At 35.1% G+C, this 24,331-nt stretch overlaps 1 protein-coding gene across 2 annotated transcripts in view; it reads left to right on the top strand.

Moving 5' to 3' along the window:
• Positions 1-24,331, top strand: part of OLFM3 (olfactomedin 3) — a 196,135-nt gene that overhangs the window by 105,064 nt on the left and 66,740 nt on the right. The gene's annotated exons all lie outside the window — the stretch shown is intronic.

Below are 24,331 nucleotides of genomic sequence, written 5' to 3'. Positions count from 1 at the left end.
TGACCACTTTTTTCCTACAAATGTCATATTTTGAAAAAGAAAATTCTGGAAAGGATAATTGTTAGATAACTATGCAACTGTTAATTTCATTATTCAATAAATTATTGAATCTATTACTCAATTGCTGCTATTCACAAGCTTCTGTGGATGAAATCTTTGAAAAGAACAATAAATTTGGCCAATTATCTGCTGCAGGTCTTTTACATTAACCAGCATGTTATTAGAAGAGTTGGGAAGTCAGGGAATATAAAAACTTTTATCATGTCCCCAGGCTTCTCCAAGCATTCTGGTACAGAACTGAGGCCAGACTTAATGTCTCTCTTGCTTTTGCACACCATTTTTAGGTGTAAATTGCAGAACCACTTATTACCAAAATACTTTCATTCAAGATAGACTCTAATTCTTATCCAGCAGAGACATAGAAAATATAAAGCTTGAGCTAATAAGGCCTGTGAGCTTTGTATATGATTAAACTAGTCACTCATTAGAAAAAATAAAAAGTGTTGTCCTAAAAGTGTGCCTCATTTTACTATACAGGGTGTATTAAAGGCAAATTTGAGAATTTGTGAGAAATAAAGATTAGGTTAAACAATATAAAGTTGACCATATTCAACATTTTTCTCTTTAAAAGATGGCAATTTCATATGATTCTATTACATAGTGAAATATCACTACATCTCGTGATTGTCACAGTAAATAATGTTCATGCCAAATACAAAATGTTAAATACCAGATATGAATATTAAGAGTAGATAGTTTCACATACACTCATCAGAAAATTTGCCACTAACATCTATTTTCTTTAATAACTAAGGACCATACTTAGCTTTACAAAAATGAAGCTGGCATTAATGTAGATGATCTAATGCATGTATGTACTGATCACTATTAATTTTATCACATCATGAAAGTATTAAAAGCACTTTTGAATGTAAGTAAAAAAAGACAAATCCATTTAAAATGGGAATATTATGGGAGAAACTGATCCAAATATAAAAAATTGAGTAATGGCAGTCAGTGGATCATCAATATTTTTGTTCGTTTCTTCTACAGCTTACATTTTATTTTCATTGCTTTTATTTTAATGCATTCATCTAGCAATAATTAGCATGTTATTTATACTGTGTCTATCTTCCTTGTATGGAATACTTGACAAAGTATGTTATTATTTCTTTCAGAATTAATGACCATTTTAAAGTTTCCTTTTTGAGTCTCTGCAAAAGATTTAGATTGCCCTGCCTAACCCAAACAAGAAGGCACTACACATTTTACATACTAAATTACTGATTCATGGGGTGGATTATGTGCAAATTTAAAATCTCTAGCTAAATCCTTCTTAACTCTAAGAGCTGGGTAGAAGTAATATGCTCTCCCATCAAAAACCTGTCGGCAGGGTTCTGACATTAGTTCAACCAGAATCATTAGGAAGACAAACTTGCTGCACCATGGTGAAAACTGATGTTTTACTAATACTTATTGGACGAGAGACTGTTTTATTAAATCAAATTCTCGGATTATCCAAATGTTTGGTTAGATTACAAATATGCTGTATTAAATAAGGTCTGAAAGATTCACACTATCAGGTATAAAGTGGAAATATTGGCTGCTTGGAGATTAATTTATTTCAATGGTAATAACCTATTCTGTTGTCTCAGATTTGCTGAGCCATTACCCCTTTTCTGAATTTCTATCTTTCCAAATTATTTCATGCCTTATATTTTTATAATGATTTAAGTATGAATCAAGTGGTTCTTTCTTTAGAAAGAGTTTTAGAATTCAAGATTTTTCTCTATACTCAGCAGACTGAAAACAAACCTTTTTGGGTTCTGTTTGTGTGTTTAATTTTGTTTTCTGCGTAATGACCATAGAGTATAAACCTGTGAAATAATAACTCTTTTATACAGATATCAGAAACTTTACATTGATTAGAAGAATAATCAACTCCCATTTAAACAATTCACAAAATTTCTGATTATTCTGATGTTTTCATATTGGCTATATTTTCTTTTGAGAAATTAAAAAACCACTAGATGCTTTTACAAAAATTTTAGAGGGTATAGAAGAAAAGTTTAAAAAGTGAAGTGAAAATAATCTCACTCCAATTCCTAGCAAAATATTTCATCACAGTTGCTATGTCCAGATTGTCTTCTGTTTTTTGTATGCATATACAGATGCGACTATATATGAGCATGTGCATAGGATGTGTGTGTCTTAACCATTACAATAATGACCTGTGTACAGGGCCTGTCCTTGTTTTGCTACTTAATATATTGTAACTGCGGCACTGGGTTATTCAGTTGATTGAGCATCTGACTCTTGGTTTTGGCCTCAGATCATGATCTCAGGGTCCTGGGAGCCCAGCTTTGGGCTTCACACTCAGCCGGCGGTCTGCTTGAGGTTCTCTCCCTCCTTCTTCCTCTGCCCCTCCCCCTGCTCATGAGTACACGCACTCTCTTTCTCTCTATCAAACAAATAAGTAAATCTTCAAAATATATCTATCATAACCATTTTCCAAGATCATTAAAAGCTTTTTTAAAGGCACAACTTTAATGCCCATGAATATCATACTTAGGACTGCCATGTGATTTAATCAGTCCTCTTTGGATTTGGGGGATGTTCATAATTTAATAGTTATTTGTAATATAGATGAAAATATTTGCTTTGTATTTTTTCCCTGAATTTTCAATTATTTTTTTAGGATGACTTCTGAGAAGTGGAATTATTGGTTCAAATAATATTAAAAGATATTTAAAGTCATGAAAATAATATATTTAAGTATTACAAATATACAGAGAAAAAAGTAAGCATCTTTCTATTCCCTCAAATGTTACCCTTAATAAATACTAACAATGTTATGTATATTTTTACATAAGTTTCCTGTGCTCAATCAGTATACCCAAGTATTTATACAAATTTATTACATATATATTTCCTCTTTATTTCTTCTTTTAACCAATAAGAATGAACGATGCCATAATTACCCTTTATTTTTTAATTTCCCATTAAAAAATAAAACTTAAGAATACTTCCAAGTCAATAACTGTATATAAAATACATTCATGTTACTAGCTACATACTACCATGCAACACAAATATATAATTTATGTAATTAACTACCTTATTAATTAGTATTCATATTTCTTGATAGTAGTAAGCATGGTACATACATTCTTAAGTACTGATGTTTTTTCCTCTGTAATCATTTGAACTGTGAGATTAGAAGAATTTTAATAGACACTGCTGAATTTATAGGAGACTTTAGCAGTTTTACAGGCCTTCCTGTCTCTATTCTTGCAAACCAAGCTGGGTAAGAGACAGTTAAACTAACTTAAGAGATGGTTTAATCTTATTATTTTAGTAAGGTTAGAAAGATTTTTTTCAAATTTCCTTTACCCTATTAGTGAAGTTAAACATATTATATACATTAAATGAATTAAATATATTGTCATATATTTGTTCCCTATTTTTATTTCTTATTCTATGAATTGCATTTCCATATCTGATGAACACTGAGTAATATATGGAAATTATTGAATCATTATATTATACACCTGAAACTAATATAACCCTGTATATTAACTGCACTGGTATTAAAATAAAATATACTTAAAAATATATTAGAAAGAGGTAAGAATGGGGGTGTCGACTCTCCCTCTAGCAGCTCCAACTTCGGATTCTGACAGATGGGGTCAATGGGACATGCAAAGGGAGATGCATATGATAGTGATGGTACAGGACATAGGAAGAAATTTCTTTGTGCTAGTCATTTTTCTGATCACTGAACTTCTGACTTTGTCCTGAGAAGGTGTAGTTTCCATGGCTATACACAAAGACTCTTGGTCCCCAGGAAATGCATGGGTTTGGTAGAATACAAGCTCTTGTCAAATTCACAGAGAAGGGGCACCTGGGTGGCTCAGTGGGTTAAGTCTCTGCCTTCGGCTCAGGTCATGATCTCAGGGTGCTGGGATTGAGCCCCACATTGGGCTCTCTGCTTAGTGAGAAGCCTGCTTTCCCTCTCTCTCTCTACCTGCTTCTCTACCTACTTACGATTTCTCTCTATCAGATAAATAAATAAAATCTTAAAAAAAATAATTCATAGACAACTAGAATACCAATGGGTATTCTACATCTCCAGGATATTTTCTACATAGAAACTACAGATATTTGACAATTTCCTGAAGACTTTTGTCATAGTCTACAATTAGGACCAACTTCACCTTCTTGATTTGAAAACTATCTATTTATTCTAAAATGGTAATACAAGGCATTAGTATTATTTAGACTCTCACTGGAGGGTATCTGGTCTTCAGTGTGATCTACACAGGAATCATTCTCACTGGTGTTGCTCTAGAGGGAGCAACAGGATGGTGGACTATATAAGATCTCCAGATTATTTTCCTGAACTTCACCATCCCTGGCAACTATCCCTTCTTTGTTGAGACTGATTAGACCTTCATAAACTGCTCACCACTGGCAACAGTGACATTTAACCATAAATAGAGTGTCTAGATTATTGGGGTTTTTTGGCACAAAGATGCAGCAGATGTCAAACTGAGAGCCAGAATCTCATCCTTTACCTCTTCATGCCCTGCCAGGCTTCCATCAGCATTGTCCCTGCAGCTAAAGTAGTTCTCCAGGTTCCTAAAGCTCTGATGACACGAGATCAGTCCTATCTTGTAGGCAGCCACAACTGCAGGAATGGGAGGTTGCACTGACTAGGGATGGCACAAACATAAAAAGGGGTTTGGTTTAAAGCTTGCTTGAGTGGCACCTGGGTGGCTTAGTCGTTAAGCATTTGCCTTCCGCTCAGGTCATGATCCCAGGGTCCTGGGTTCTCCCTCTCCTACTCCCCCTGCTGTTTCCTCTCTCACTGTGTCTCTCTCTGTCAAGTAAATAAGTAAAATCTTAAAAATCAACCAATCAATCAATAAATCAATCTTGGTATTTTTTAGGGTTACCCTAATCCAATATATACATGGATACTGAGTATATGATAACATAACAATATCAGAACTAGCAGGAAATACATACGTGCACTAATACTTAGTAGAAATAACACAAGGCTATTTTTGTTGAGTTTATTTTTCTTGATATAACATTTCTGAAAATTTGATTATTTCACAATCAATATTTATTTAATACAGTTTTCTTCAAAAACACTATTAATCTTTCTTTATGCTGCATCTTACACTCAATGCTATCTTAAAATCAATTTTATATATATACTTTGTAGAACTTTCCATGGACTGTATGCAAGATAAAACTAATGAAACTATTAATAAGTGAAGAAATAGTTAATATCTCAACATGTTTTCCTAAGAAGGCTAAAGGCAGAATTGAAATATTCAGGCAAGAGTAAAGAAAAACATGGGTTTCAGACAGAAAAGAACTGAATGTTTCTTATATCAGCTGCTCTTTTTATAATCCCAGATTTTAGGGGATGAAGGACATTCCCTAAATGGAGTTGTTTTTTTTTTTTTTTTTTTTTTTTTAATCTACTACAAACAACTTTTCCTTACAATAAAAATGTAAGTTAGGGAAAATGTGGTACTGAAGTTTTAGCTCTTACAAACTCATCCAAGTGCTGACTCTCAATAGTTAAGAAATTCAACCCATAGTTAAATCTAGTCTTCAATATTTAAGAAATTCAACCCATAGTTAAATCTAGTCTTCCATATAAATCCACTTTTGTTATGTGAATTAGTAACATCCTGGCTATGATAAAAGATAGGAGAAAAGGATTTTGGAGCCAGACCCAGGGTACTGCTTCAAAAAATAAAAGAGCTCATTAAATCCAAGACAGACATTCAAACTTTCTAACAAATACCAAACAAAATTTTTAGAAAAAGAAGATGAAGTGACATAGATCATAGTATCAAATACTTTAAGATGAAGCAAAATAGCTAAAATATTGAATGGGAAAAAAGATTTTTTACTTTAGGGAATAGTTTCTCATTTGTGTAAGGTAGAGATACCATCGAGAACAGGAGGAACTGGGGCACCGGGGTGCCTCAGTGGGTTAAGCCTCTGCCTTCAGCTCAGGTCATGATCCCAGGGTCCTGGGATCGAGTCCCACATGGGGCTCTCTGCTCAGCGGGGAGCCTGCTTCCCCCTCTCTCTCTGCCTGCCTCTCTGCCTACTTGTGATCTCTCTGTTAAATAAATAAATAAATAAAATCTTAAAAAAAAAAAAAACAGGAAGAACTAGGAGTAAAATCAGAAGGTTACCATTTACCATTCAACTGTGCTGTAGAGTCACCAGCACACATAAATAGTTGAGTCTATTGGCTCAACTGATATTGAAAGGAAAATATAATGATTAATAGGCAAACCCTAAACCATGCTTTCTGTTTCAGACAAAAATGGATTCTCATTATTCTTTGACAAAAGAATGCTACCACAGTCTACCAAGACCCATCACATCCTCTGCATAAGTTTTATAGTTCTCCTTTCACTTTGTTAGAACTTCATGGCTGAGGGATTAATTCAGCTAATTCCAAATTACCCCTTTATATTTCCCTCCCTTAACGACATTCCTCAGAACTTTCACAATTATTGCTGGTCACTATGCCAACAAATATGATAAAACTATATATATATTTGCAGTTGATATTATTTCTCTGAGGCAAAATGATTATTGGTTAAAAATCCATAATAAGGTCTATTTAAATACTATTTGCATAACTGCTTTCTCCTAATTGAACTACACCTGATCCTGAAAGCACAAACAAATATGTAGTGAAGCTAATTCAGAATCAGTTTTCAGGGATTCTGATTGCCTTTGTTTTGGGAAGTTCTGTGTAAGTTTTCTGCGACTATCATGAGCTTGCATCCTAGAACTCAGCTGCCATTGAGAAGATTGATTGAGAAGACGTGTTACTACTGAGGACACTGATAGCTCATAGGTAGTGGCTTCTGGTATAAGCCCTGTTTGATACTGAAATCTTGCCTCTATTATTTCCACCCCTGCTGTTACCAACAGTCACTAATCTCAACTCAGACAAGGGCCTCAATACTGCCGACGGCACCATTATTCACCATTACAGATGATGCTGGATACAAATTTATCAACTTTTGGCAGTCTATTTCCCTCTGTTATGATAATTTAATGGGCTGACCAACATATATGAATGCCTATGTGAGTTGTGGGTTCTACATGGTAACTGTCTACCTGCTTCCTCTGGCAATGATGAGTTCCATAGCAGAGAACCATCTGGGCAGAGGTTTGGCTCAGGAATGGTGCACTATCATTCCATACCAGTCAATACCCCCAAATGAAGCATTTAACACTGAACAAATGACTTGGACTTAACAATCCTCTATATCATCCCCTTAATTAAACACATTATGTAGGCTTCTCCTTTTAGATAATATTATATTATCTCTCTTTTGAAGCATAAAATCCAGCTTTGAGTCTCTCCAAAGTCTTGTCAAAAAAATTAGTCTTTAAGCCTTGGTGTTCAGTTGTGGCTTCTCTGGTATATGGACTGAGAAAGGCACTTAAATTCCCATTGTGCTTCCTAGCATGCTCATGAGGTCTTCTCAATTCCTCGACTTCATCTAAAGTGATGTCACCTGCCATACGCATTGTACCCAGTTTCATAATTATCAAATAGAGAAAACTCCAAACAAATCTGAACAACAGTCCTAACACTTTGTAACAATATTAAAATCACAACTTAGCTTTAATGAAAAATTTGTCATATAAATAAAATCTGAAAGAAATGTGTTTCATTAAAGTCTAAATATTTAAACACCATGTAACCCACTAAGTTACCTTAAAATACTTACATTAAGATCATGTTTTAGTAAGATTGTTCCTATAACATTTTATCTTTGGCTTAATTTAAACAAATAAACTGATATTGAAAATAGAACTGAAAATTTCAAGTCTGGATTAGGTTTTACCTAATCTCCTTCTCATATCCCAAAATAATTATACAGTACTTTCTCACAAACATTAAAATATAAAAAGGTAACTTGTGATGATTTTTAAGTTTTATTTATTGATGTTATTTTGGAAATACAGCTCCTTAAAAAACTAGTTCTAAGATATAATAATGGCATCGATAACATATGGACATCTTTAACCAGAACAAAACACATGGTTCTACATCCTGATCTACTGCTCTCCAGCCTATAAATTAGAGGTCAAGGCACCATATCCAATGTCAGGAAGTCTGTCAGTACTGAGGAGGAAAGTGGGTGAAAACAGAGGGACCTAGTTTTTCCCTAAAGAGTTCTGATCCTGCCATTTTTATGGGTTTATTTTAAATGAACAGAAGGGTTAATATTTTCAAGGTTTTGGCTTCTTTAAATTATCAGTGAATTAAAAATAACCATGACTCATAGAGTTGATAACTAAATATTGCAATTAGCTGCATATATAACTAATCTTTACATACTACATTATTCTTTACAAAGAACTTAATCATGTAAAGCTCATTTGTTCTTTAAAATGGCTCAGTAATGGGATGCCTGGGTGGCTCAGTCATTTGAGCATCTGCTTTTGGCTCAGGTCATGATCCCAGGCTACTGGGATCAAGTCCCACATCAGTCTCTTGCTCAGAGGGGGAGCCTGCTTCTTCCTCTGCCTGCTGTTCCCCTTGTATGTGCACATGCACTCTCTCCCCTTCTCTCTCTCTCTCTCTCTCTCTCTCTCTGAGAAAATCTTAAAAAATAAATAAAATAAAATGGCTCAATGAAGGATCTAACACCAACAAATATGTATCTGATATCCTGTAATTAGGTTTGTTAACAAACTGAAATTTTAACCCAAGTCAAATACCTGAGAGACTGAAAGGTCTAGTTAGATATGGGATGTTCATATGGTGATTCTATCCTGTGTCCGTCCTACTATACGATACTATGACCCACAAGACAATATAAGAACAATTATGTAATGCACTTATTTGTTACAGACTATGCTGAACACTTAGACAAAACTGTTCAGTCTCCTAAAAGGTTTTGACATATAGAATTAAGATAGAATTGTTATTATAAGAAAAAAAAGAAAAAATCGAAACATCAAAAGTTTAACAAACTAGATAAGTGGCAATATTTGATTAGGAATTTTAACATTAAATTAGTTTTTATCTTGGCCAGACTTAAACTCGCTTTTATCCTAAAACAAGTACAAACAAAATAACGGAGTTCAAGCTATGGGATTGGCTGCCCTGTTTTGAAGGAGGTCTCATTTATCTTTTAGCCACTCTTCATCCCAGAGGATATAGACTTGCTTTAGTAAACATAAGTTTGCAAAAGTATTTTAGAAGGTATACCATTATATAGTGGCCCAGCAGCCACCATTTCTGTGTTCATTGCCCAGGTGCCTTGGGAGTTGCTATAGGGAGGAAGGAGAAGCCATCCAACACTTGGCACCACTGCCTTCTGGCATCTGCCAATTCCCTCTAATACACTTTGCCCATGAAGGCTGCTCGGAGCAGGTGGTTTCCGCTGTAGGAAGAGGGTTGTGGAAAGATATTCATGAAATGAATATTTATGAACAATCCCAATCTTCATTTTAAGTATAAGGGGAAAATAAATTTTAAACAGAGAGAAACTTAGGAATCGCTGATTTAAGGCATCATCTTTTAAATATTTACAACCTCCTTGTGTTACTTCTGAAATCCTTTAATCTGAAGTACAGTAAATAAATTAGGAGACTAACATTGAATCCGCCAGAAGACTCTGATAGATTTTCTTTAGTATGAGCAAACCAGTCATTTATGTAGTTGACTCATTTCTGTGCCAATTATTTTTCAAACAAAGTTAAATCATTTTGCTAGTCATCTAAAATCTAGTTTGTGACACTCACTTAAATGATGGTGTTAAATTCTTTGCTCATAGTTATTTCAAAATTGGCAAGGCCATTTTTGCTGGATTAATAGAAGTCACATAAAAAAAATCGATGATATTTTTCCAACTTCCTTCCATGTGAACATTTTGAGGGCTCATCATTGCTTCGAAATGGGAACAAGGGCTCAAAGGATAGGGGAAAAAAAGGCAGCATGTTTGAAATAATACTTTTTTTAAAAATTTCATTTATTTATTTGACAGACAGAGATCACAAGTAGACAGAGAGGCAGGCAGAGAGAGGAAGAGAAGCAGGCTCCTCGCTGAGCAGAGAGCCCGATGCGGGGCTTGATCCCAGGACCCTGAGATCATGACCTGAGCCAAAGGCAGAGACTTTAACCCACTGAGCCACCCAGGTGCCCCTGAAATAATACTTTTTATAAAATTTATTTACAGGGAGTATAAACTGCTACATCTTATATGCATTTTACATTTCTTCCTTTAGTTCTTCTTGTGTCCTAGAATATGTATTTACATTTTTTTTAATTCATAGAATTGTTTTTTTAGAGAAGTTTTAGGCTTGCAGAAAAATTGAACAGATAATACAGAGAGTTCTCATATACATCCCTTTGCCACACACACATGCACAGCTGCCCTTATTTTTGACATCTTGCATTAATATATGCTACGGACTTAAGTGCATCCCCCTCAAATTTAATATGTTGAAGCTTCAACCCTCAATGGGATCACATTTGAAGATGGGGCCTTTGGGAGATAATTAGGTTTAGAAGGATGAGATGGGGGGATGGTGTCATAGTGATGAGATTAGCACCCTTATTAGAAAAGGAAGAGATATAAAACTCTTTCTCTGTCAGAAAGGATACAGAGAGAAGGCAGCCATCTGCAAACTGGAGCCAGGGCTCTCGTCAGGACCTGATTAGGCTGGCACCCTGATTTCTGACTTTTCAGTTTCTAGAACTGGGAAAAAATAAATCTTTGTTATTTGAGACACACAGTCTCTGGTATTCTGTTACAACAACCCAAACTAAGGAATATTAGGAATACAAAGTAGTATGTTATCTTACAACTGATGAACCAATATTTATACATTATTATTAACAGTCAGTAGTTTACAGTACTCTGTTGTACGTTCTATAGGTTTTGACAAAAGTCTAAAAACATGTACCCACCATTAAGATGTTGTTCAGAACAATTTCACCTCCTTAATATAGTATGTTTTTAATTGCATTTTCAGGTTGCTCACCAACTTACATCCCAGTAATTTTCCTCCCTGTACAGAGGATATTTTTTTGTTGTTTTTTTAAGTAAGGCTTCCCACTTAGAGTTCAACATGGGGCTTGAACTCATGGCCCTGAAATCAAGACCTGAAGTGAGATCAAGAGGTAGATCCTTAACCAACTGAGTCACCCAGGTGCCCACCCCCTAAGGAAGATTATTTTAAAACTCTGGTATAGGATGAGCACTAAGTGTTATACGCAACTAACGAATCATTGAGCACTGCAACAAAAATATGATGTACTATCTGCTGACTAACGGAATACAATAAAAAAAAAGATTAAAAAATTCTGGTGTATACAGAATCCTTCCATTTTTCTTCATTAATACTGAATTTAATTACTTTGTTTCATAAACCAATTGCTTTAAATAGTTTTTACCCAGAACTATGAGTTCAGAAATTATTGCACTTAATGAAATTGTTAGTCATGAGGGGATTCACAGTCATTGTGACTCATAAAGTCTAATCCACAAAAAAGAAAAGTTGGGATTTAGACCTCTGCAATGACTTCAGTATAATATCTATTACTTAAATCAGGCTCAAAAAATTTACAGGCTGACCGGCCAATCAGAAAGTTGGGTAGGTGAGACCAGATCCCTAGTAATACTTCTTAAAGTGAGACTTATGGAAAATCTGCCTTCTCCTTCCAATCTTATACAGTATCACAAGGCAGTTAAAACAGCAGTTCCAACACTGGATATGGAATAGTACCAATTTTACAGTATGACTCTGGGTGAGGTACTTGGTATTGAAGAGCCTCAAATTTCTTATTTGTAAAAATAACATAGTAACACTTACTTCACTTAATTTCTATAACAATCAAATTACATAATATATTAAAATTCCTAATATAGTACCTGATATTTAACTAACACTCAATTAATATTTGTCACTGTTACCATCATTATGTTATTAGAATTTTTACTATACAGTGGAGATCCAAAGAAGAAAGTATAGCAATAGTTGCCTATAGCACTGGAAAAAATGATCAAAAGAAGTATTAGAACTTCCATCCCAGATATGAATAGTGTTAGCTGTACCATCAATATAGTAGAGTATATGAGTGGTAGGGATAGCATTAAATTCAAGAAATATTTATTAGAATTTCTTCTGGCTTTCTTCTGGGTTAATTAGACATGTGTCTATTTACTATCTAATAGTTATTCTACCACAATTAGTTACAATTAGTTTTTAAAAACCACATGGTAAAGAGGCAGAAAAGAAGACATTTTGGGGAGGGCATGTGCTTTGGTGAGTGCTGTGAAGTGTGTAAACCTGGTGATTCACAGACCTGTACCCCTGGGGATAAAAATATATGTTTATAAAAAATTAAAAATTTTTAAAAAAAAGAAGAAGACATTTTCAAAAATAGCCATTGATAGTAAAACTATATTTTTGAAGTTCCAAGTCTTTAAAAATTAGAGAATTACAAAGGTATGGTGATTATCCATCCCTCTTTTTAGGACACCTACTCATACTAATCAAGGTAGGTGAGAGGAAGAAATGAAAAACTAGAGTGGAGAAGAAATACTACATTTCAAAAGTTAGGATGTTTACTTTTCCAGCTCATGAACTTGGAGACAACTTATTTTAATAAGGAAAATTTAAATTACTTGGGACTAATAGTATTTAAATTAATTGGTCTAGCCAAATGAAAAGGCTAAACAAGTGTTACATCATTTAACCCAAACAGTAACTTCCTGAGTACCATTATTTTCTCCATTCTATTATCAGAGAAAAGAAAAAAAGATCTACTAGTAACCTACGATGCCAATTGAAGGTAAAAACAGAATTTGAACCCAGGACATCGGGTTACAAAGATTCTACACTCACTTATCCTTCATTCCAAGGTAGAAAAATACATTAGGAATCAGAAAAAATAAATGTAATATTAAGAGCTAGCATCTGTATCTTGGGGGTAAATACATAGTAGTGCAATTGTAGGGTCATAGGGAAGATGTAGTGAAAAGAAGGGCCATCTGTACCCCAATGTTCATAGCAGCAATGGCCACGGTCACCAAACTGTGGAAAGAACCAAGATGCCCTTCAATGGATGAATGGATAAGGAAGATGTGGTCCATATATACTATGGAGTATTATGCCTCCATCAGAAAGGGTGAATACCCAACTTTTGTAGCAATATTGACGGGATTGGAAGAGATTTATGCTGAATGAAATAAGTCAAGCAGAGAGAGTCAATTATCATATGGTTTCACTTATTTGTGGAGCATAACAAATAACATGGAGGACAAAGGGAGATGGAGAGGAGAGGGAGTTGAGGGAAATTGGAAGGGGAGATGAACCATGAGAGACTATGGACTCTGAAAAATAATCTGAGGGTTTTGAAGGGGCAGGGGGTGCGAGGTTGGGGGAGTCAGGTGGTGGGTATTACAGAGGGCACGTGTTGCATGGAGCACTGGGTGTGGTGCATAAGCAGTGAATTCTGTTACACTGAAAAGAAATTTAAAAAAAAAAAAAAAGAGCTAGCATACACTATTCATTACCATGGAAAAATGGCAACCCTCCTAAAACAATTTTTTTTTTGTTTTTTTTTTTTGTTTTTTTTTTTAAGTGGGCTCCTATAGATCTCACAGAATTGTTCTGAGGATCAAGTGAGAAGACTTTGAAAGCTGCAAGAGGAAATATAAATTATTAGCATTTTTTAAATATATACCAGGAACCACATGTATTGTAGAACTTTTCCTGGTTTCCTTCTAGGCCAATCTGACATATGTGTAGAAAAAGCCACAAAAGTTTCTAACTTGACATTTATCATTAAAATAGCTTGCTGTGTAAAAACTTGTACAAGTGAGTTATATGATATTTATATTTTTATTTTATCTTTGATACAAAACTTTGTGATTAGCCTATCATTATGCAAGCCTGAATTTGAAATATCAAAGACAATTTGCCCCCTATGAAATAAATTGTGATGTATAAAACAACAGGAACACAATGTTAAGTTATTTCGGAGATTTTCTTGAGGCTGATGTTTCCCCTTCACATTCTCTGAATGAATACACATTCTCAAAGGGAAAAGCATCTGGAGGTGAGGCGGCAGGAAATGTGAGGAGACACTGGACACTCTTATCTTGCTAATACTTCTATTATCACACCTGTACTAATTGGTCCTACTTCCAAGTTTACTCATATTGAAAGAAGTCTTTTTTATAGAGATATTTTGACAGACTTAATCTTATTTTAGTAACTCTCTTTCTGAAAAATCTAAAAAATTAACAGTATTCACTGAAGCATGACTTTTTAGCTGTCAGCTTTTGAGTGTCCTATGACCATGCAATCCATGTACTCATTCAGCTGTCAAACCTATGGCTCTGTGGTCATTAAAAATTAGCTTTACTGGAAATTAAAAGATTCTGAGAATCACTAAGTTTTTCAAACTTTCTGTAATTTCTTTATTTCTCACAATGTACTCATTAGGATATAGAGTAAGAGACAATCTTCAACAGAATTGATACAAAAGCAAAAATGATAGAACAAGGCTTTTGAATTCTAAAAAGTAGCAAAGTGCTAACCTTAATTACTAAAATTCAGTAATCAGATACAACAATTTTATTTACATCCTGTGCTGCTTAACTTGAGGCTACAGTGATGTTTCATTAAGAATAATTATTCATCATCATTTAACTTGGAAACTAACTTCTGAGGAAAATCAGAGTAAACTAGAACAAGTGAGATCTTTCCAGGGAAGAGAGATAAATAGCTTTTGTAGACACTTACTATTTTTAAAAGGTGAAAATTAAGCTAAAATCTTCATTTTAAAAATCAAATCCTCTCTAAGAAAAAGTATAGCACTAACTTCTAACAGATATATATTTACTACAGCTGAACGAACTGCAGGCAGGATAAGAAACTATTGAAAAACCTCAAATTTCAGAATCACTCAAAACCCTGTATATAGCAAAAAAAAATTCCTACATATAATTTAACTTCATCTGACTTTCCCTTTGAGCCCCTTCATACTCAGACTTCTGCAAAAAGGACTTGATAGGGGCTCCTGGATTCAGTGAGTTAAGTATGATCCTGAGGTCCTGGGATGGAGCCCTGAGCTGGGCTCTCTGCTCAGTGGGGAGTCTGTTTCTCCTTCCTCCTCTGTTCTTCCCTTTCCCTCCTCCCTCGCTCCTACTCTCTCTCCCCAATAAATAAATAAAATGTTTTGAAAAAATAAAAAATAAATAAGTTTGTTAAATGATTTGATATTGTTGTTTACATCTAAGGCTCCCACCTGCTCCTCCATCTGCACCACTTAAAGGGGTGGCTCTTCTAATCTGCAGAAGGCTATCTATCTAATAAGTGGCTTCTGCACTCATGGAATAACCATTCCCTACACCATTTTTTTGCAACATATAACACTTTCTACTTAGTGCACAGGACAAAACTCTCTCCTGTTCCTCTTCCAACATTTTTCAACATTGCTTCTTTTGGCATTGGCTCACCCTATTTTCTCTGCTTTATATCATCTTTTTTGTTTTCATTCTATATGTTCTTTCTCAATGGTACTCATCCGTTTCTGTGAAAGTGATGAAATCTGTATCTCCTGCTCCACCAAATTCACAGATCTCTAGTTTATATTTATATTTATAAAAGATTTTCACTGGGGTATCCCACTGGCATTTCATCCATGTTTAGCACTGTTAAAACCGCCAGTATTTCTCTCTGCCAAAACCTCATCTGGTAGATGTCATCTGGATTTTCTTATCTCCATGAGGGGTCATCTTTAGTAGTTCCAACCATTTCTTGGTCTTTCCCACTTCAGTCAATCCTAAGTAATTGTTTAGTATATCAATTCTCTTCTAGGTCTTCTCAAGCCTTAAAAACAAACTAAATAAACAAAAACAACAACAAAACCAAAAAAACTCTTCCTGAACTCTTGCATGACCACTTAGACAGCCAGTTGGCCAAAGCCTGACAAAGCCACTCTCTATTCATTCACTGGAGTTCCCTGAATAAAGCAAACTGTCAAAATCCAGAAACTATCAAAAAGAAAACCAGAACAACAAAATCATACTTAGTAAGTGTTTACTGTTCATAGAATAAGAGTTCATGAATGGGAGTCTTCAAACCAATGGTAGAATGAAGCTCCAAGTCATGTCATTATAGAAGAGGTTATATAATGAAAATACAGAGCTATTTATTCTATTTCATAATGAATAGTATTAGCATTGGAGTTTCTACAAATGACGGGATTGGTTAAAAGTGGTTATCTTACATTGTTTCTGGAAAACAATTTAGATTTTGTTTAAGATTATCAGAGACTTTCTCAAGAAATGGCGTTAAGTTTTGCTTGTGTTACAGGATAAGCTAAATTAGGTTTTGTTTATGTGGCTTAACTGGTTTTGTCTGTTCAGGAAATTTTCAAATCTGGTCTCCATTTTGTATTTAATTTTAACAAAACACAAAGAAATATATCTAACCACATCATCACCTTGCTAAAAACAAACAAACAAAAAATCCCTTCCTACCTCCCCGTTACCATTAGTGCTGATTCAGACCTTCTTAGAATGGTCTATGAGTCTATCTCTTTTCAACTTCTCCCAGCTCATCTCTAATACTCATCTAAGATTCAATACACTGAACTTCTCCACATACTCTAAGCTCTCCTTTTGAGCTTCTGATTTTACTCCAATGAAATATTATCTAGAAAGCCACCTGTTCTTCTTTTTTTTTTAACTTTTTATGTAAATTCTAATTAGTTAACACATAGTGTAACATTGGTTTCAAGAGTAGACTTTGGTGATTTATCACTTACATATAACACCCAGTGCTTATCCCAAGTGTCCTCCTTGATACCCATAATCCATTTAGTCCATCCCCCAACCACCTCCCCTCCATCAACCCTTAGTTTGTTCTATATAGTTAAGAGTCTCTTCAAACCATAAGATTCTTAATCTCACAAAACAAATTGAGGGTTGCCTGGGGAGGGGGTTAGAGAGGGCATCTGTGTTATGGACATCGGGGAAGGTATGTGCTGTGGTGAATGATGTGAAGGGTGTAAACCTGGCGATTCACAGACCTGTACCACGGGGGCTAATAATACATTATAAAAAAAATAAAAATTTAATTAAAAAAAAAGAGTCTCTTACAATTTCCTTCCCTCTCTATTTTTTTCCCTTCCCCATTGTCTTGTTTTGTTTCTTAAATTCCACCTATGAGTAAAATCATACATTTGTCTTTCTCTGACTTATTTTGCTTAGCATAATAGACTCTATTCCATCCATGTTGTTGAAAATGGCAAGGTTTCACTGTTTTGATGGCTGAGTAATATTACTTCTTTATCCATTCATTAGTTGATGGATAATGAGTTCATTCCATAATTTGACTAATATTGATAATGCTGTTATAAACATCAGAGTTCATGTGTCCCTTCAAATCAGTATTTTTGCATCCTTTGGATAAATTACCCAGTAGTACAATTGCTGGGTCCTAGAGTAGTTCTATTTTTACCTTTTGAGAAGCCTCCATACTGCTTTCCACAGCTGCTGCATGACTCTGCATTCCCACCAACAATCTAAGAGGGTTCCCTTTCTCCACATCCTTGTGACCTCTGTTCCTTCCTGTGTTGCTAATGTTAGCCATTCTGACAGGTGGCACGTGATGTCTCATTGTAGTTTTGATTTATATTTCCCATGATGAGTGATGTTGAGTATCTTTTCATGTGTCTGTTAGCCATTTGGATGTCTTCTTTGGTAAAACATCTATTCATCTCTTCTGCCTATTTCATAACTGGATTATTTGCTTTTTGCGTGTTGAGTTTGGTAAGTTCTCTACAGATTTTGGAAACTAACCCTTTATCAGATATGTCATTTACAAATATCTTCTCCCGGGGCACCTGGGTGGCTCAGTGAGTTAAGCCTCTGCCTTCAGCTCGGGTCATGATCTTGGGGCCCTGGGATCGAGTCCCACATCGGGCTCTCTGCTCGGCGGGGAGCCTACTTCCTCCTCCTCTCTCTCTCTCCTTGCCTCTCTGCCTACTTGTGATCTCTCTCTGTCAAATAAATAAAATCTTAAAAAAAAAAAAAATCTTCTCCCATTCCAAAGGTTATCTTTTAGTTTTCTTTATTATTTTCTTCACTGTACAGAAGCTTTATATCTTGATCAAGTCCCAATAGTTCATTTTTGCTTTTGTTTCCCTTGCCTCTGGAGATGTGTTTAGTAAGAAATTGCTATAGCTGTTGTCAAAGAGGTTGCTGTCTGTGTTCTCCTCTAGGATTTTGATGGTTTCATGTCTTATATTTAGATCTTTCATCCATTTTGAATTTACTTTTGTATATGATGTAAGAAAGCGGTCCAGTTTCATTCTTCTGCATGTGGCTGTCCAGCTTTCTAAACACCATTTGAAGAGACTGTCTTTTTCCCATTGGATATTCTCTGCTCAGTAGGGAGCCTGTTTCCTTCTCTCTCTCTGCCTGCCTCTCTGCCTACTTGTGATATCTCTCTCTCTCTCTCTGTCAAATAAATAAGTAAAATATTAAAAAAAAAAAACTGAAAAGCCTTCAAAAAGTTTGGTGAGGTGACAAATAACGTGACTACACCCTAGCCAGGTATATAAGAGACATAAACTCAAAATCAGTGTTTCTCTATGGGGCAACAAGATGAAATAGCGGATGTTTTATTAGAAATACCTGGGGAAATTTTTATATTATATATTCTTGTATTCATAATTGTGGCATTCAGGGGAAGAGAAACTACAGTCTATAATACAAACAAACAAACAAAACAAAACCTCGCTAGTCCCTTGGTAACTCTGACTTTTTCTCCACTGGGAATCACTGTGAGAAAGAAAAGATTTTTTAAGTGCAAGACGTCTACTAATAACTTTATCAAAAACTGGAAATCCCACACTGGTAAATGTCAAGGCAACCCAAACTGTTTGTAGCTAATTCAAGCATAGATCATTTCTATTTCATCATTCTCAGCGACATCAATGGAGTAAAACAAATGAGGTCATTGTTGTGCACTGTAGCTGAAACCAGGTGTCACTGAAGGCTGGGAAAGGCAATGGTGGGCACAATGTTCTTGATAAATTATAGAAGATTTCTAAGGCCATGAGCAACATCCCTGGAGCAACTGACATGTCAGAGATTATTTAAATGTCCAGGTCCAAAAATATAGTCTCTACACTATGTGAGGAAGATGAAGCAATTGTTTTGTAACTGACCAAGTAAACTTTCACAAGTATTCACTGACTAGATGCTATTTATTGAAACTATTTGTCCAAAAATTGTAACAGGAATATTAATATTAGTAACAACTAATATTTTAATTTTCATTTTAATTCCAGTCAGTTAATATACAGTGTTATATTAGTTTCATGTGTACAATAGAGTGATTCAGCATTTCCATGCATCATCCGTGCTCATCAGGAGAAATGTCCTATTAACCCGCATCACCTTTCTACCCCATCCCTCCACAATCCTCCCCTCTGGTAACTATTAGTTTGTTCTCTATAATTAAGAGTCTATTTCTTGATTTGTATCTCTTTCTCTTGTTTTCTTTTTTCTCTTTGTTTGTTTTGTTTCTTAAATTCCACATATGAGTGAAATCATATGGTATCTGTCTTTCCCTGATTGATTTATTTTGTTTAGCATAATACTCTCTAGTGCGATCCCCGTTGTTAAAATGGCAAGAGTTTATTCTTTTTCATGGCTGAGTGGTATCCCATTGTGCATATACATATATATGCATGTATATGGATGGATGGATGTCTATATACCTGAGTGTGTGTATGTGTGTGTGTGTATAATTTCTTCTCTATCTGTTCATCCATCAATAGACACTTAGGCGGCTTCCAGGTTTTGGTTATTGTAAATAATGTTGCTATAAACATTGGGATTTATCCCTTTAAATTTGCACTCATGTATTCTTTGGGTAAATACCCAGTAGCACAATTGCCGGATTATAAGATAGTTCTATTTTTAACTTTTTGAGGAACCCCCATACTGCTTTCCAGAGTGGCTACACCAGTTTGCATTCCCACCAACAATGCACAAGTGTTCCCACATCCTCGCCAATACCTGTTGTTGATTATAACCACTCTGACAGGTGTAAGGTCATACCTTATTGTGGTTTTGATTTCCATTTCCCTGATGGTAAGTGATATTGAGCAATTTTCATGTGTCTCTTGGACATCTGCATGTGTTCTTTGCAGAAATATCTTTTCATGTCTTCTGCCCGTCATTAAATTGCATTATTTGTTTTTTGAGTACTGAGTTTTATACATTCTTTACATATTTCTGATGCCAACCCTTTATCAGATATGTCATTTGGAAATATCTTCTCCCATTTCAAAGGCTGCTTTTTGTGTTAATTGTTTCCTTCCCTGTGCAAAAGCTTTTTATTTTTATCTTGTCTCAATAGTTTATTCTTGCTTTTGTTTCCCTTGCCTCAGGAGACATATCAAGAAAAATGTTACAGTTGATGTCAAAGAGGTTGCTGCCTCTGTTTTCTCCAAGGATTTTTATGTGGTTTCAGGTCTCACATTTAGGTCTTTAATCCATTTTGATTTTATTTTGTGCATAGTATACAAGACAGTGGTCCAGTTTTCCAAACACCTTTTGTTGAAGAGACTATCCTCTTCCCATTGGATATTCTTTCCTGCTTTGCCAAAGATTAATTGGCCATATACTTACGGGTTCATTTCTGGGTTTTCGATTCTGTTCCATTGATCTATGTGTCTATTTTCTGTGCCAGTGCCATGCTGTTTACATGCAGTTCACAGATTTGTAACATAACTTGAGATCTGGAATTGTGATGCCTCCAGCTTTACCTTTTTTTTTTTTTTAATTTCTTTGGCTATTTGGGGTCTTTTGTAGCTCCATACAAATTTTAGAGTTGTTTGTTCTAATTCTGTGTCAAATACTGGTGGTATCTTAATAAGGACTGCATTAAATGTGCAGATTTCTTTGGGTAGTATAGACATTTTTAACATCATTTATTCTTCTGATCCATGGAATATTTTTCCATTTCTTTGCATCATCTTCAATTTCTGTAATCAGTATTTTATAGTTTTCAGAATACAGGTCTTTCACCTCTTTGGTTAGATTTATTCCTAAGTATCTTACTGTTTGTGGTACAATTATAAATGCTATTTTTACCCCAATTTCTCTTTCTGTAGCTTCATTATTGATGCATAAAAATACAACAGATTTCTGTACATTGATTTTGTATCCTGTGACTTCACTGAATTCCTGTATCAGTTCTAGCAGTTTTCTGGTGGAGTCTTTGGGTGTTCTATAGAGAGTATTACATCATCTGCAAAGAGTGAAAGCTTTACCACTTCTTTGTTGATTTGGATGCCTTTTATTTCTTTTTGTTTCCTGATTACTATGGCTAGGACTTCCAGAATGATGTTAAATAGAAGTGGTGAGAGTGGACATCTGTGTTTTGCTCCTGACTTTAAGGAAAAAGGTCTCAAGGATTTTTCCCATTGGGGATGATGTTAGCTACGGGTCTTTCAATATGGACTTTATTATATTGGGGAATATTCCCTCTATCCTTACCTTGTAGAGGATTTTGATCATAAATGGATGTTGTACTTTGTCAAATGCTTTTTCTGTGTCTATTGAAATGACCAGATGGTTCTTATCCTTTCTCTTATTGATGTGATGTATCACCTTGATTGATTTGCAAATATTGAACTATCCTTGGAACCCAGGAATAAATTCCACTTGATCATAGTGAATTTTTTTTTACTGTACTGTTGGATTCTGTTTGCTAATATTTTATTGAGAATTTTTTGCACCTATGTTCATCAGGGATATTGGACTGTAGTTCTTTTTTTCAGTGGAATCTTTGTCTGGTTTTGGTATCAGGATAATGGCCTGATAGAATGAATTTGGAAGTTTTCCTTCCTCTTCTTTATTTTGGAATAGTTTGAGAAGAATAGATATTTAAATACCTCTTCTTTAAATGTTTGGTAGAATTTGCCTGTGAAGCCAACTGGTCCTAGACTTTTGTTTCTTAGGAGTTTTTTGAGTATTGATTCAATTTTTTTGCTGGTTATTGATCTGTTCCAATTTTCTATTTCTTCCTCTTTCAGTTTTGATAGTTTGTATGTTTCTAGGAATTTATTCATTTGTTCTACGTTGTACATTTATTGGCTTATATTTTCCATAATATTCTCTTACAGTTATTTATATTTCTATGGTGTTAAATGTTATTTCTCCTCTCTCATTTGTGATTTTTTTTATTTGAATCCTTTCTCTATTTTTCTTGATAAGTCTGTCTAAAGGCTTATCAATTTTTTTAAAAAGATTTTGTTTATTTATTTGACAAAGAGAGAGAGCATGAGCAGGGATGGGGGGGGGCGGAGAGAGAGAAGCAGGCTCTCCACCGAGCAGGGAGCTCAATGCAAGGCTTGATTCCAGGAGCCTGGGATCACGACCTGAGACAAAGGCATAGGTGAAACCAACAGAACCAGCTCCTGGTTTTAATGATCTGTTCTTGCTTTATTTTTTTGTTTGTTTGTTTTCAAATTTTGTTTCTATATCATTTATTTCTGTTCTAATCTTTATTATTTCCTTCATGTTGCTCGTTTGAAGTTTTGTTTGTTGTTCTTTCTCTAGCTCATGTAGGTATAAGACTAGGTTGTTTGAGATTTTTCTTGCTTCTTGAGGTAGGCCTATATTGCTATAAATCTCCCTCTTAAAGTATCTTTTGCTACATCCCAAAGGTTTTAGACTAGTGTGTTTACACTTTCATTTGTTTCCATGTACTTTTTAAAATTTCTTCTTTATATTCCTGGTTGACCCATTCATTGTTTATTAACATGTTACTTAGCCTCCATATATTACTAGTCTTTCCAGATTTTTTCATGTTGTTGACTTCTAGCTTCATAGTGTTGTGGTCAGGAAAGTTGCATGGTACGACTTTGATTTTCTTCAGTTTGAGGCTGGTTTTGTCAGCTAATATGTGATCTATTCTGGAGAATGTTCTATGTATGCTTCAAAAGAATGTGCAACCTGTTTTAGGATGTAATATTCTGAATATATCTGTTAAATCCATATGTTCCAGTGTGTTATTCAAAGCCACATTTTCCTTATTGACTTTCTGCTTAGGTGATTTTTCCATTGATGTAAATGGGGTATTAATGCTCCTTACTATTATTGTATTATCATTGATTAGTTCCTTTATGTTTGTTATTAACTGCTTTTTGTACTTGGGTGTTAGACTGGGTGTATAAATATTTACAATTATTGAATCTTCTAGTTGAATTGTCCCCTTTATTATTACATAGTATCCTTCCTTGTCCCTTGTTACAGTCTTAAAATCTATTTTGTCCAACATGAGTATATCTACTCCAGCTTTCTTTTGACATCCATTTGCATGACAGATGTTTCTCTATCCTGTCATTTTCAATTGGCAGGTGTGTTTAGCTTTAAAATGAGTCTTGTAGGCAGCATATCGATGGATCTGGGGTTTGGTTTTTGGGTTATTTTTTGTTTGTTTCTTTTTTAAGATTTTTATTTATTCATGGACAGAGAGAGATCACAAGTAGGCGGAGAGGCAGGCAGAGAGAAGGGGCGGGGGAAGCAGGCTCCCTGCTGAGCAGAGAGCCCGACAAGGGACTTGATCCCAGGACCCTGAGATCATGACCTGAGCCGAAGGCAGAGGCTTTAGCCCACTGAGCCACCCAGGCGTCCCGGGTCTGGTTTTTCTATCCATTGTGTTACCCTATGTCTTTTGACATAGTACATTGTACAACTGATATTGTACAAATGTACAAAAGTACATTTAGTCCACTTACATTCAAATTAACTATTGATAGCTTTGTATTTATTTCCATTTTATCACTGGTTTTGTGTTTGTTTCTGAAGATTTCTCTGATCCCTTCTTGTCTTTCTGTCTTCCATTTTGGTAACAGCTAATATTTTTAATAGTAATATATTTCAGACACTACAGTAAGCATTTTAGCTGGTCAATTATTCTACAGTAATTCTCACAGTAACTTTATCCGCTAAACACCAGTATTAATTTCTATTATAAAGGTAAGGCGACTGAGGTACTTCTAAGTACACAGTTGTTGGGGTGCCTGGGTGGCTTAGTGGGTTAAAGCCTCTGCCTTCAGCTTGGGTCATGATCTCCAGGTCCTGGGATCAAGCCCCGCATTGGGCTCTCTGCTCAGTGACGAACCTGCTTCCTCCTCTCTCCCTCTCTGCCTGCCTCTCTGCCTACTTGTGATCTCTGTCTGTCAAATAAATAAATAAATAAATAAATCTTTAAC

This window comes from Mustela lutreola, chromosome 10 (genome assembly GCF_030435805.1).
Source record: "Mustela lutreola isolate mMusLut2 chromosome 10, mMusLut2.pri, whole genome shotgun sequence".
NCBI lineage: Eukaryota > Metazoa > Chordata > Mammalia > Carnivora > Mustelidae > Mustela > Mustela lutreola.
The sequence above is the reverse complement of the archived record's forward strand: the minus strand, read 5'-3'. Positions and strand labels throughout refer to the sequence as shown.